This window comes from Haliotis cracherodii, unplaced genomic scaffold, assembly GCF_022045235.1.
Source record: "Haliotis cracherodii isolate W230 unplaced genomic scaffold, xgHalCrac1.p SCAF_22, whole genome shotgun sequence".
NCBI lineage: Eukaryota > Metazoa > Mollusca > Gastropoda > Lepetellida > Haliotidae > Haliotis > Haliotis cracherodii.
The window spans coordinates 2,435,615-2,450,551 of NW_027266278.1; the positions used below are offsets into that span (position 1 = coordinate 2,435,615).

At 45.0% G+C, this 14,937-nt stretch overlaps 1 protein-coding gene across 1 annotated transcript in view; it reads left to right on the forward strand.

Moving 5' to 3' along the window:
* The first annotated feature begins 246 nt into the window (after window positions 1-246).
* The window catches only part of LOC139471174 (voltage-gated potassium channel subunit beta-2-like), a 186,070-nt gene continuing 171,379 nt past the window's right edge, over window positions 247-14,937 (forward strand). Inside the window, exon 1 of the mRNA XM_071253449.1 lies at window positions 247-459. The gene's annotated coding sequence lies outside the window, so the exon portion shown is untranslated. The remainder of the gene's footprint in view (window positions 460-14,937) is intronic.

The window sequence follows — 14,937 nt, forward strand, 5'->3', positions numbered from 1 at the left end:
CAGTGTAAGACTGCCGACACCTCTTCCAACACTAAGCCACACATTACTATCCCAGGGGGACTGCCATTGTCCTCAACCAAATTCCTTCATCTGCCGCATCCAGGCCACGGCCTGCACTGACGACACACAATATGACAATACAGGCATGAAATTCTTCATTGACTGCATGATCAATTAACAGCCACGCCAACACTGGAGTAGGTTGCAAGTGTATTTGTTTTGTCACAAGGCTGGATATATACAGTGGTATTCTGCCAGTTGTAACACTGTGATGACCAACTTGGCTGGAGCTGGTGTATAAATGGATATACACAATGTGCTATAATGGATATGTACAGTGGTATTCTGCCAGTTGTCACATTCTGATGACCAGCATGGCTAGAGCTGGAGTATAAATGGATATACACCACATGCTATAATGGATATATACTCACCAGCTTACTGAGTTGAACAAAGAAGGTAAATATACTTCATACACTAGGTATAGACCCAATTGTTGTGGTATTTATTTCTTCCGTTTAATTGGAATGAATTGTTTCACAGTTGACTATTTGTGAAATTTTTGTTTAAAATATTTGGGTTACCTGAAGGGTTTGAAGAATCTGTTGCTGTGGAATGTTTGCTTGAAGAAATTAAATGTATCTTTTTGTATCTGGATACCATATTGTCATTTTTTAATAATGAAATTATCGTCTCCACCCACGTGGGTCTGCAACTGGATTTCAGTTTGATATGAGAGGAAAACCCAAATTGACACAGTTCATGAATTGCTTTTTGTGGTGCAGAGTTGTGTCCCTTTGGTGTGGCAGAAACCTATGACTGGTTCGAATTCTAGATTCGCTTGAACTGACATAACTGTGATATGAATGCAATATTTCTCAAAGGGGTATAAAACTTGTTTCTCACCCTTTTAGCTCTGCAGAAATATGTTTGTCAAATTTAACTTTGATGCATTGATGATTATTTTTATTTATTTGTTCTCGTTGCTGAAATAAAGCCAATTTGACATTAAATTTTAACTCCCAGTAAGAAGAGCCTTGTCTGATTCTTGAGTGCAAAGCTTCTAGGCTTCCAAAGTATTTTCTTGCAATGAGGAATGTCCACAATAACTGACTACTTTGACTACCACCGCAGCCGGAGACACCTCTGTCTGAAGCCTGTGCTCACATGTCATACATCTGCATTTATAGGAGACGATCCATCATTCAGTTACATATGGTGACATTTCGATCCATACAGGATTTCTTTGGTCAAGAGGAAATTAACCGAGTTTTCATGACATGTTATGAAAAGATAAGTGGATGTTTGAATCCATGGTAACCAAATCTTACACTGCATTTACATGATATATAAGTGGTAACCATGGTAACTATCGACTGAGAATGCAGAGTATAGAAACCTAGTTATTGTTATTGGAGTAACCAATTAAAATATAAGAGTAGGATTCATATCAATTTGCATATTGTCGTTGTTGGTGGATTGCTGACATTGTGTTAGAGGAATGACAGTCTCCGTCTCCATTTATATATGTATATGCACGTGTTTTGCTTGCCTTGAAACCTGCCTCTCTCCTGCCCACTCCATATTTCTTCTATATGCTATCATTATTTGGGTGAGTTCTGCATATTTCTCCTATATGCTATGATTATTTGAGTGAGTTCTCCATATTTCTTCTATGTGCTATGATTATTTGAGTGAGTTCTGCATATTTCTTCTATATGCTATGATTATTTGAGTGAGTTCTGCATATTTCTTCTATATGCTATGCTTAGATGTGTGTTGAGTTGTGTAAGCTCTGACTGATTTTCTCTGCTCCACAGAGCTATATGGTTATGATTGTCTAATGGCCATGAATCACCGTGGATTGGGGCCCAGAAATTTAAATGATATTTTATGTTTTGTGTCAGGGTTTGGGAAATTGTAAAAAAAATCTTTCTGAAGTCAAAAATTCTTTATATTTTCTAAACTTCAGAGGTATGCAACATTGCATACAATGTTGCAATGTAAAGCCAAGTACACAAGAGCTTTTGCAAAGTTAAACATTAGTTATCATTAAATAATACCGTATGTGCCATATTAAGCAACTTGCTCCAAAAAGTGGCCCCGGACCAACTATTCGACGACCAATCTGTAAGTAATCTTTAGAAGTGACCAACTATTCGACGACCAATCTGTAAGTAATCTTTAGAAGTGACCAACTATTCGACGACCAATCTGTAAGTTATCTTTAGAAGTGACCAACTATTCGACGACCAATCTGTAAGTAATCTTTAGAAGTGACCAACTATTCGACGACCAATCTGTAAGTAATCTTTAGAAGTGACCAACTATTCGACGACCAATCTGTAAGTAATCTTTAGAAGTGACCAACTATTCGACGACCAATCTGTAAGTAATCTTTAAGAGTGACAACTTCAGGGACAGAAACTTTACATGACAGTTCATATTTGTCTGTGTATGTTACAGATCTTGTACAGAAAACACCCGTGTAGAAGGGGAACATAGTTGCCTAGCAACTATTATCAAAAGGGTGTTTAGTTTCATCAACGTTTTGATTTGTTTACTACCGTTAATCAGTAAAAATTTAACTCATGTATGGTTTAAAAAGGCGCTACCTCGTTCATCTTTTGTGGAGACTACAGTAACCTGAAGGACGAAATCAGGAAGTACAGTTTGGGATTCTTACCAACGTTTGGTGACCCATGAAGATCCGGGTTAGAATAGGTCTTCCGCAACACATGCTTGCCATAAAAGGTGACTATGCTTGTCGTAAGAGTCGACTAACGGGATCGGGTGGTCAGGCTCCTTGACTTGGTTGATGCATGTCATCGTATTCAAATTGCGTGGATCGATGCTCATGATGTCAATCACTGGATTGTCTGGTCCACACTTCATTTTTTACAGCTTGCCGTCATATAGCTGGAATATTGATGAGTGCGGTGTTAAACAACAAACAAACAAAACAAACTCCAAGAGGTATTGTTTCTGAAGCCTGTTCCTGGTGATCAGCCTTCTCCTGATAATGCTTGAATACTGACACAGCGACCGCCTCAGTGGTCTAGTGGTAGAGCGTCCGCCCGGAGAGCAGAAGGTCCGGGGTTCGATCCCCGGCCGCGTCATACCAAAAGACGTTAAAAGATGGTACTTGTTGTTACCCTGTCTGGCGCTCTGCATTGAGGGGCTAAAACAAGGACTGGTCGGCTCGGAGTCAGTATACTGTGTCTGAGTGTGGTATTCATGTTAAACTGCGGCATGGTATCTCAGTGAGCTAGCACTATAAATCGGCATCAGTCCGGACTAGTACAAGCAGTCACACAAACACACACACGTACATGCACGTCACTATATAAGTGCAATAGTCTTGGGCGCGACGTTAAACCTCATTTCACCTCACCTCACTGACACAGCGGTATTAAACTGCCTCCCTCACTCACTCTCCGAAAACCCATACTACCCAGAATTGTTTCCTCATATCAATCACTGGTTTATCTGACCCAGCCTTGATTATTTCAAGCTACAGTCATATAAATACATGACACTTTTTATGGATAACAAATTCTGTATTTTTTGGAACGCTGTTTCAGGGCAACTTCTTGCCCTTACATCAGCTGAATACTGCCACCATACCATAAACAACATGGTAAACATGGTCACAATTAAGTAAGACGAGTTCTATGGATGAACAACTTCTTTATTACAATTAGTGCGACGTTTCGGTGTAGATCCTAACACCTTAATCAAGCAACGCCTTTATCACTTGCTTGATAAAGGTGTTAGGATCTACACGGAAACGTCGCACTAATTGTAATAAAGAAGTTGTTCATCCATAGAACTCGTCTTACTTCATCACACCAACTTCTAAGTGCCACTGAAAGAAGTTATGGTCACAATTCTTGGTAGTATCACAATAACAGACGCTATTGGTCCCTGATGTAGGTTCCTGGTGCACTGGTTGCATTGATTTCGGTCAGACGCAACAGTCCACCTGATGGACACATCATGCCGGAGACATACCCTCCCCCCTCCCAGAATGATGCCACCCTCAGTCTACTATATATACCCTCCCCCTTCCTAGAATGATGCCAACCCAAAGTCTACTATATATACCCTCCCCCTTCCCAGAATGATGCCACCCTCAGTCTACTATATATACCCTCCCCCTTCCCAGAATGATGCCAACTCAAAGTCTACTATATATACCCTCCCCCTTCCCAGAATGATGCCAACTCAAAGTCTACTATATATACCCTCCCCCTTCCCAGAATGATGCCAACTCAAAGTCTACTATATATACCCTCCCCCCTCCCAGAATGATACTACCCCAAAGTCTACTATAAATACCCTCCCCCTTCGCAGAACGATGCCACCCTCAGTCTACTATATATACCCTCCCCCTTCCCAGAACGATGCCAACCCAAAGTCTACTATATATACCCTCCCCCTCCCAGAATGATGCCACCCTCAGTCTACTATATATACCCTCCCCCTTCCTAGAATGATGCCAACCCAAAGTCTACTATATATACCCTCCCCCTCCTAGAATGATGCCACCCTCAGTCTACTATATATACCCTCCCCCTTCCTAGAATGATGCCAACCCAAAGTCTACTATATATACCCTCCCCCTCCTAGAATGATGCCACCCTCAGTCTACTATATATACCCTCCCCCCTTCTGGGTAACAATGCCCTCATGGGAGAAGTGACACAAAACATCACACCTGACACGTCAATATTGCAGCACAATGTGGTCTCTTGAGCAAACTGCTAAACAGGTTGACTTGGGATGATTGTAATAGTCTACAGTTTGATGTGATATAAAAATTGTTTCATTATTGATTTACATCAAGTTATTACAAGGAATTTCAAAATGGAAGGGGAAGAGTGTATATGGTTGATTCTGATGGTGGCATCATTCTTGGAAGGGGGCTGGGGTATATAGAGAGAATCTCACCCGAGTGTCTTTTGATATCAAAATATATCAACACGAGTTGATAAAAGTGGAAAAATTCTGAGGCTTGCCGAGGATTTTTGCCACTTTTATCAACGAGTGTTGATATATTTGATATCAAAAGACACGAGGGTGAGATTTTATTTATCATCCAACATCATTCTTCCAACTTTTTCAATTTGTAGACAGTCATTAGCAGTGTTTTCAGTGTAAAAAGTACTGCTAACAGCTTCAGTAGCAGAGCCATTAGTGATGTCATTTGATTGTGACGTCATGGTAACCGGTGACAGTGTAGATATCGCTTGATCTAATCCAAGGATATCTCCTGTGGGAGCCAGTTTTGGATGATAAATAGTTGACTCTGTTGGGGGAAATCATGTTTGTCTTTAAGGTTTAAGATTCGTGTCAGTCATACAGATTTAAAAAACCATGTCAGTCTTGCAGGCTATGAGAACCTTATCAGTCTTACAGGGTTATGAATCTTGTCAGTCATACAGGTTTAAAGAACCATGTCAGTTTTGCAGGGTATGAGAACCTTATCAGTCTTAAAGGGTTATGAATCTTGTCAGTCTTACAGGAATTGTATCAGTTTTACCTGGAATGAGAATTGTGTCAGTCTTGCAGGCTATCTCTTAATGCCATCTTGGTAATGGTGCTGACATTTGAATTGTGATCCGAGAAATGTGATCATGCAATGGTCATCTCTGATATTTCATGAAATGCCAGGACAAAACAGTTTAACTTCATGTTTACAGTTGTTGCAGGGAAGACACTAACTGATGTTGTATAACAGGGATAACATGATGGATGTTGTATAACAGGGATATCACTATTGATATTGTATAACAAGGATAACACTATTGATGTTGTATAACAGGGATAACACTATTGATGTTGTATAACAAGGATAACACTAGTGATGTTGTATAACAAGGATAACATTATTGATGTTGTATAACAGGGATATCACTATTGATGTTGTATAACAAGGATAACACTAGTGATGTTGTATAACAAGGATAACATTATTGATGTTGTATAACAGGGATATCACTATTGATGTTGTATAACAGGGATAACACTATTGATGTTGTATAACAGGGATAACACTATTGATGTTGTATAACAGGGATAACACTATTGATGTTGTATAACAAGGATAACACTAGTGATGTTGTATAACAAGGATAACATTATTGATGTTGTATAACAGGGATATCACTATTGATGTTGTATAACAGGGATAACACTATTGATGTTGTATAACAAGGATAACACTAGTGATGTTGTATAACAAGGATAACATTATTGATGTTGTATAACAGGGATATCACTATTGATGTTGTATAACAGGGAAAACACTATTGATGTTGTATAACAAGGATAACATTATTGATGTTGTATAACAGGGATAACATGATGGATGTTGTATAACAGGGATAACACTATTCAGATGTTGTATAACAGGGATATCAATAATGATGTTGTATAACAAGGATAACACTATTGATGTTGTATAACAGGGAAAACATGATGGATGTTGTATAACAGGGATAACACTATTGATGTTGTATAACAGGGATAACACTATTGATGTTGTATAGCAGGGATAACACTATTAATGTTGTATAGCAGGGAAAACACTATTGATGTTGTATAACAGGGATAACACTATTGATGTTGTATAACAGGGATAACACTATTGATGTTGTATAGCAGGGAAAACACTATTGATGTTGTATAACAGGGAAAACACTATTGATGTTGTATAGCAGGGATAACACTATTGATGTTGTATAATAGGGAAAACACTATTGATGTTGTATAGCAGGGATAACACTATTAATGTTGTATAGCAGGGAAAACACTATTGATGTTGTATAACAGGGAAAACACTATTGATGTTGTATAACAGGGAAAACACTATTGATGTTGTATAGCAGGGATAACACTATTGATGTTGTATAGCAGGGAAAACACTATTGATGTTGTATAACAGGGATAACACTATTGATGTGGTATAGCAGGGAAAACACTATTGATGTTGTATAACAGGGAAAACACTATTGATGTTGTATAGCAGGGATAACACATTTGATGTGGTATAGCAGGGATAGCCAATGGGTGATGGGGCAGGTTGATTTCCTTGACAGAACAGTGTTGAGAACTGTAGTATTAGACGTGATACTTAAATAATTTCGAATTGCACTTTCAAGATTCAGATGTGGTTCACACAAACTCTTTATCGTGACGGGAAGATATACGGGGATCAGGAGAGAACACAGAATTGGTCAGTTTTGTGATTTAAACGCTGTAGAAAGTGAATACCACAAATCATGGACCAGCATGGCGGCAAACGGAACAACTATTGCCACTAATCATGGACCAGCATGGCGGCAAACGGAACAACTATTGCCACAAATCATGGACCAGCATGGCGTCAAATGGCACAACTATTGCCACAAATCATCGACCAGCATGGCGGCAAACGGAACAACTATTGCCACAAATCATGGACCAGCATGGCGGCAAATGGCACAACTATTGCCACAAATCATGGACCAGCATGGCGTCAAACGGAACAACTATTGCCACAAATCATGGACCAGCATGGCGTCAAATGGCACAACTATTGCCACAAATCATGGACCAGCATGGCGTCAAATGGCACAACTATTGCCACAAATCATGGACCAGCATGGCGTCAAATGGCACAACTATTGCCACAAATCATGGACCAGCATGGCGGCAAATGGCACAACTATTGCCACTAATCATGGACCAGCATGGTGTCAAATGGCACAACTATTGCCACAAATCATGGACCAGCATGGCGTCAAACGGAACAACTATTGCCACAAATCATGGACCAGCATGGCGGCAAATGGCACAACTATTGCCACAAATCATGGACCAGCATGGTGGCAAATGGCACAACTATTGCCACAAATCATGGACCAGCATGGTGGCAAATGGCACAACTATTGCCACAAATCATGGACCAGCATGGCGGCAAATGGCACAACTATTGCCGCCAGTAAGTTGTCTCAGTGGTATAGTCCAGTGACAATATGCAGTGGCGTTCTGTCAGTCATTGTGATCCCACCCCATATCATTACAGATCCACCCCCACATCTGTCTTGTTGCCTTACGTTGACGTTCACATGATATTCCTCCACGCCTATCCAGAAAGTCCCGAGTAAATCTGGACCCATCGGCGAGTGTATACTCCAGTGTATAACATTATATAATGTTCCACGGCATGGCCATGAACTAGAGTTAGAATCTATGGACATCTGTCATGCTGGTCTATGTGGCCTGGTAGCTGTGGTGGGAATGACCAGAAGGACGTGAGTGGTGATTATTGATTGTAAACATGGTAAACGAAGAAATTAGGGACAGTTTGCCAACTGAGAAATTGTCCAAACACAGGGGAGATATCCATACATCCATATGCATGACCTTGGTCTGTGATGGATCCTCACATCTGTGACATGTTTCCTTGTCGTCTGTCAATATACTGGATTGGATAGGACAGTGACAAAATCCTTTCCATAGTCGTAAGAATTGCCCGGAGACCAGAAGGTCTGGGGTTTGATCCCCGTCCGTGTCATACCAAAAGACGTTAAAAGATGGTACTTGTTGTTACCCTGTCTGGTGCTCGACATTAAGGGGATAACTAAAGGACGGGTCGGCTCGGAGTCAGTACACTGTGTCTGAGTGGGGTATGCATTATACTGCAGCATGGTATCTCAGAACTATAAATCAGCATCAGTTTAACTGACCTTCATCCCCCATCACTACAGTGACAGTCTCCCTACAGGGGCACCTGACCTCCATCACCCATCTCTACAGTGACTGTCTCCCTACAGGGGCACCTGGCCTCCATCCCCCATCACTACAGTGACTGTCTCCCTACAGGGGCACCTGACCTCCATCCCCCATCACTACAGTGACTGTCTCCCTACAGGGACACCTGACCTCCATCCCCATCACTACAGTGACAGTCTCCCTACAGGGGCACCTGACCTCCATCACCCATCACTACAGTGACAGTCTCCCTACAGGGACACCTGACCTCCATCCCCCATCACTACAGTGACTGTCTCCCTACAGGGGCACCTGACCTCCATCCCCCATCACTACAGTGACTGTCTCCCTACAGGGGCACCTGACCTCCATCCCCATCACTACAGTGACAGTCTACCTACAGGGGCACCTGACCTCCATCCCCCATCACTACAGCGACTGTCTCCCTACAGGGACACCTGACCTCCATCCCCCATCACTACAGTGACTGTCTCCCTACAGGGGCACCTGACCTCCATCCCCCATCACTACAGTGACTGTCTCCCTACATGGGGCACCTGACCTCCATCCCCCATCACTACAGTGACAGTCTCCCTACAGGGACACCTGACCTCCATCCCCCATCACTACAGTGACAGTCTCCCTACAGGGGCAACTGACCTCCATCCCCCATCACTACAGTGACAGTCTCCCTACAGGGGCACCTAACCTCCATCCCCATCACTACAGTGACAGTCTCCCTACAGGGGCACCTGACCTCCATCCCCCATCACTACAGTGACAGTCTCCCTACAGGGGCACCTGACCTCCATCCCCCATCACTACAGCGACTGTCTCCCTACAGGGACACCTGACCTCCATCACCCATCACTACAGTGACTGTCTCCCTACAGGGGCACCTGACCTCCATCCCCCATCAGTACAGTGACAGTCTCCCTACAGGGACACCTGACCTCCATCCCCCATCACTACAGTGACAATCTCCCTACAGGGGCACCTGACCTCCATCACCCATCACTACAGTGACTGTCTCCCTACAGGGGCACCTGACCTCCATCCCCCATCACTACAGTGACAGTCTCCCTACATGGGGCACCTGACCTCCATCCCCCATCACTACAGTGACAGTCTCCCTACAGGGGCACCTGACCTCCATCCCCCATCACTACAGTGACAGTCTCCCTACAGGGGCACCTGACCTCCATCACCCATCACTACAGTGACAGTCTCCCTACATGGGCACCTGACCTCCATCCCCCATCACTACAGTGACAGTCTCCCTACAGGGGCACCTAACCTCCATCCCCCATCACTACAGTGACAGTCTCCCTACAGGGACACCTGACCTCCATCACCCATCACTACAGTGACAGTCTCCCTACATGGGACACCTGACCTCCATCACCCATCACTACAGTGACAGTCTCCCTACATGGGCACCTGACCTCCATCCCCCATCACTACAGTGACAGTCTCCCTACAGGGACGCCTGACCTCCATCCCCCATCACTACAGTGACAGTCTCCCTACAGGGGCACCTGACCTCCATCACCCATCACTACAGTGACTGTCTCCCTACATGGGGCACCTGACCTCCATCCCCCATCACTACAGTGACTGTCTCCCTACAGGGGCACCTGACCTCCATCCCCCATCACTACAGTGACTGTCTCCCTACAGGGGCACCTGACCTCCATCACCCATCACTACAGTGACTGTCTCCCTACAGGGGCACCTGACCTCCATCACCCATCACTACAGTGACTGTCTCCCTACAGGGACACCTGACCTCCATCACCCATCACTACAGTGACAATCTCCCTACAGGGACACCTGACCTCCATCCCCCATCACTACAGTGACAGTCTCCCTACAGGGGCACCTGACCTCCATCCCCCATCACTACAGTGACTGTCTCCCTACAGGGACACCTGACCCCCATCACCCATCACTACAGTGACAGTCTCCCTACAGGGACACCTGACCTCCATCCCCCATCACTACAGTGACAGTCTCCCTACAGGGGCACCTGACCTCCATCCCTCATCACTTCAGTGACAGTCTCCCTACAGGGACACCTGACCCCCATCACCCATCACTACAGTGACAGTCTCCCTACAGGGACACCTGACCTCCATCACCCATCACTACAGTGAAAGTCTCCCTACATGGGACACCTGACCTCCATCCCCCATCACTACAGTGACAGTCTCCCTACATGGGCACCTGACCTCCATCCCCCATCACTACAGTGACAATCTCCCTACAGGGACGCCTGACCTCCATCCCCCATCACTACAGTGACAGTCTCCCTACATGGGCACCTGACCTCTATCCCCCATCACTACTGTGACAGTCTCCCTACAGGGACACCTGACCTCCATCCCCCATCACTACAGTGACAGTCTTCCTACAGGGGCACCTGACCTCCATCCCCCATCACTACAGTGACTGTCTCCCTACAGGGACGCCTGACCCCCATCACCCATCACTACAGTGACAGTCTCCCTACAGGGACACCTGACCTCCATCACCCATCACTACAGTGACAGTCTCCCTACAGGGGCACCTGACCTCCATCCCTCATCACTTCAGTGACAGTCTCCCTACAGGGACACCTGACCCCCATCACCCATCACTACAGTGACAGTCTCCCTACAGGGACACCTGACCTCCATCACCCATCACTACAGTGAAAGTCTCCCTACAGGGACACCTGACCCCCATCCCCCATCACTACAGTGACAGTCTCCCTGCAGGGGCACCTGACCTCCATCCCCCTTCATGACAGTGAGAGTCTCCCTACAGGGACACCTGACCTCCATCACAACAGTGACAGTCTCCCTACAGGGGCACCTGACCTCCATCCCCCATCACTACAGTGACTGTCTCCCTACAGGGACACCTGACCTCCATCACCCATCACTACAGTGACAGTCTCCCTACAGGGACACCTGACCTCCATCACCCATCACTACAGTGACAGTCTCCCTACATGGGGCACCTGACCTCCATCCCTCATCACTTCAGTGACAGTCTCCCTACAGGGACACCTGACCCCCATCACCCATCACTACAGTGACAGTCTCCCTACAGGGACACCTGACCTCCATCACCCATCACTACAGTGACAGTCTCCCTACAGGGACACCTGACCGCCATCCCCCATCACTACAGTGACAGTCTCCCTACAGGGGCACCTGACCTCCATCCCCCATCATGACAGTGAGAGTCTCCCTACAGGGACACCTGACCTCCATCACAACAGTGACTGTCTCCCTACAGGGACACCTGACCTCCATCCCTCATCACTTCAGTGACTGTCTCCCTACAGGGACACCTGACCCCCATCCCCCATCACTACAGTGACAGTCTCCCTACAGGGACACCTGACCTCCATCCCCCATCACTACAGTGACAGTCTCCCTACAGGGACACCTGACCTCCATCCCCCATCACTACAGTGACAGTCTCCCTACAGGGACACCTGACCTCCATCCCCCATCACTACAGTGACAGTCTCCCTACAGGGGCACCTGACCTCCATCCCCCATCACTACAGTGACTGTCTCCCTACAGGGACACCTGACCCCCATCACCCATCACTACAGTGACAGTCTCCCTACAGGGGCACCTGACCTCCATCCCCCATCACTACAGTGACTGTCTCCCTACAGGGACACCTGACCCCCATCACCCATCACTACAGTGACACTCTTCCTACAGGGACACCTGACCTCCATCACCCATCACTACAGTGACAGTCTCCCTACAGGGGCACCTGACCTCCATCCCTCATCACTTCAGTGACAGTCTCCCTACAGGGACACCTGACCCCCATCACCCATCACTACAGTGACAGTCTCCCTACAGGGACACCTGACCTCCATCACCCATCACTACAGTGAAAGTCTCCCTACAGGGACACCTGACCCCCATTCCCCATCACTACAGTGACAGTCTCCCTACAGGGGCACCTGACCTCCATCCCCCTTCATGACAGTGAGAGTCTCCCTACAGGGACACCTGACCTCCATCACAACAGTGACAGTCTCCCTACAGGGACACCTGACCTCCATCCCTCATCACTTCAGTGACTGTCTCCCTACAGGGACACCTGACCCCCATCCCCCATCACTACAGTGACAGTCTCCCTACAGGGACACCTGACCTCCATCCCCATCACTACAGTGACAGTCTCCCTACAGGGACACCTGACCTCCATCACCCATCACTACAGTGACTGTCTCCCTACAGGGGCACCTGACCTCCATACCCCATCACTACAGGGACACCTGACCTCCATCCCTCATCACTTCAAGGGCACCTGACCTCCATCCCCCAAGCCCCATTGGTGTATGTTCCCGTGGTGTTCCATTCCGGTAGATGTTCTGTTCTGTTGTGGAATACACACTCGGTGTTGTGCCGCAGCACTTCAAGGGGTACACATGTCTTTTGAAGCCATTCCAGGAGACCCTCCAGGCTGTTTCGATCCCACAATCCGTTTTATTTGACCTGTCAAAATATTTGTCTTCCCAAAGGCCAATTAGTTTAGTTCTACAGCTTGTAATTACACTTGTGATGTTGCCAGTCTTTTTTCTGTGTTCCTGGAACGACCAAAGAGTCTGGTTAGTGAGAGCATTCAACAAGGATTGATGAAATGTCAAAAAGATTTACAGAAATCTCATTTTTGAATCCATTCTGTTGGACTGGCACCGAAATTCCTACAACAGATTCCAGGTCAAGATGACATCTCTGCTGGAAGTAGGGAGATGTTTCAAGAGATGAGAACTTGATTGCTTTGATTGTCCAATTGGCATCAGTGTACTCCAAGCCTCTCGGTTTACTAGATTATCCATTTTACTTTCATTCTATCATTGTACGTGTCTGTTTCTTTGTACAGTCAATTTGATGGGTCTGCTTGGGCAAATTTACCATCATAATATAGCTGGCAATTGCACGTTAGCCCAGTCAACAGTATTGATTGTTGAGATGCTTTCGAAAATTGTGTTTGTGATTCAACCAGTCAATAACTCTGTAATTCCTACTTGCATGAAGTTTACGAGTTCAGTCGATTTATAATCAAGTTACAGTTTGGTTTGTCTCATTCGAGAAAATTACTTGTGAGTTAATATGTTAAAACCAACACAGCTTATCTGAGCAACATGCAAAGTAAACAGAAATTATTTTTATTCTATAACAGTTTTATTGAGTGTTATCACTTAGATTCTAAAAATATTATCGAAATAGTGGAAATCAAAGTAGGTCTTTTTTGTAATATTGCACCATCAGCTCGTCAGCTGTCATTGACGGTATCAATAACCTGCAGTTTCAATATTGACAATTTGCCTATGATTGACAAATTAATGTTCTGCTTACTCTATCAATGAGTTGAAAATTGCAGTAGGTCGTTTATTGTAATGCTGTTATTACTGTCAATCTCATTAAAATCAGACCTTAGTTCTCGCTACTACTAAACAAAGATCTGAAGACATCCCATGGGATGTCCTCAGATCTTTTTTTAATGGTAATGAGAACTAAGATCTGATTTTAAAGAGATTGTTATTACTGTCGACGACACATGAGCTTTCATGGACAGTAGGGGTCACAGGTGGCCTGGTTGACACTGTAGTTGTGTCCCTTAGGCATGCCAGTATCTAAGGATCGTGCATTCAAATCCTGACTGCACTTTTTATGTATCTGTTTGTCAGCGTCATCATAACTGATAGAATGACAAGTGGTTAATGTCTAAGACCTGCATTACTTCAGGTTTCCTCCCACACCAAGTTGACACGCCGTGATATAACAGAAATACTCCCACACACCGTGATATAACAGAAATACTCCCACACACCATGATATAACAGAAATACTCCCACACACCATGATATAACAGAAATACTCCCACACACCGTGATATAACAGAAATACTCCCACACACCATGATATAACAGAAATACTCCCACACACCATGATATAACAGAAATACTCCCACACACCGTGATATAACAGAAATACTCCCACACACCATGATATAACAGAAATATTCCCACACACCATGATATAACAGAAATACTCCCACACACTGTGATATAACAGAAATACTCCCACACACCGTGATATAACAGAAATACTCCCACACGACATGATATAACAGAAATATTCCCACACACCATG